This window comes from Myotis davidii, unplaced genomic scaffold, assembly GCF_000327345.1.
Source record: "Myotis davidii unplaced genomic scaffold, ASM32734v1 scaffold705, whole genome shotgun sequence".
Classification (NCBI taxonomy): domain Eukaryota; kingdom Metazoa; phylum Chordata; class Mammalia; order Chiroptera; family Vespertilionidae; genus Myotis; species Myotis davidii.
Window position 1 is genome coordinate 1,573,989 of NW_006296405.1, and position 1,350 is coordinate 1,575,338.

Below are 1,350 nucleotides of genomic sequence, written 5' to 3' on the forward strand. Positions count from 1 at the left end.
GTGTACCTGGTGGCGCTGTGCGGGAGGGCAGGGGCAGACCCCACCCTTCTGGCCCTCGTACCGCCTCCACCTCTAACTTCCTGAAAACGGGGGGCTCAGACGCCGAGCACCCAGCTTCGGTTGGGGCATGCAGGCAGGCACTGTGAAAAGGGTTCGGTGTTGCGGTGCACCGGGGAGTAAATCGGGAAAAAAAACACGCTCCCTAAAATCTTAGCCCTGGATCAGGCCTCAGAATACACACCCGACGACGCTTGGCCCACGTGGCTTCAAACAGTGCTTGTAGGGGTTCAAACAGTGCTTGTTGGAGAACCTACCCAACTGTGCTTCCTCCCCCTTAGCTTGTTTCCTCTTAGTCTTCTTACTGGCAGGTGTAGGTTCCCGATGGATGGCCTTCTCAGAGCTGGTGAGGACGCTGTCCCTTCCTCGCTGCTCACTGAGGTCTGATGAGGCTGCCAGTGCAGCTCCCATCTGGATCGCTCCTAAGATGCAGGACCCGCTCCTACCCTTAGTCTCCTGGGGTCTGTAAGGGTCATTGGCGGAAGACTGGGAGTGTTGAGCCGGGCCCCAGGGGACTGGCTGAAAGGGAGACAGTAGCTAATCTCTGGATTGTATCACAGCTTGAAATACAGTCCCACTGTCCTTCCGGTCCAGAGGATTTGGACTTCTTTCTCTGCCCCATCTGTTGGTGCTCAGCAGCTTGGGGAGGTGACCGGGAAACTGGGTTGGGGGGTGGGGGGGAGGCTAGGGGGGGGAATTAGCCCTGCAGCTCTACCCAGGGCCTGGCTGATTACGTAAGAACTTCTAACCGCTTAAGGGGTGCTGGGTAAAGCCTGGCCCCTCCTGCCCCATAGGCTACCTCTCTAGAATTGAGTCAGGTTTGGCAACCCCATCCTTCCTCCTATCCTAGAAATCTTAACTACTGAGGCTCAGGGTCTGGGGTGATGTAGAGAGGCCACAGGATGTGAGGGAGTGGGCTGGAGCACCCTGGGCTTGATGGAGGCAGTGACCTGACTAGAGCAGGTATTGAAAAGTCTATCAGAGCTCAGACCAGGCCCACCTAGGAGCACCCCTTCTCTGCACCAAGGGCCATCCCCACCCTACCCCAGGCTCCAAAGAGCCTGTGTAAAACCTGAGCCCCAGGCAGGTGGTGTAATGAGATTCAAAACCGGCTGGCTAGACCTCCACCTGCTGCTGCTGGCTGAGAGCTGTGGGAAGAGGACAGGGTTCCACGAGAAGCCCTGGGTTTTTTGTGGGTTTTTAAAAATTCTTTATTGGTTAAGGTATTACAAATGTGTCCTCATCCCCTCCATTAAATTCCCATCCTCCCCCCACCCCCACTCATGCTCTCAT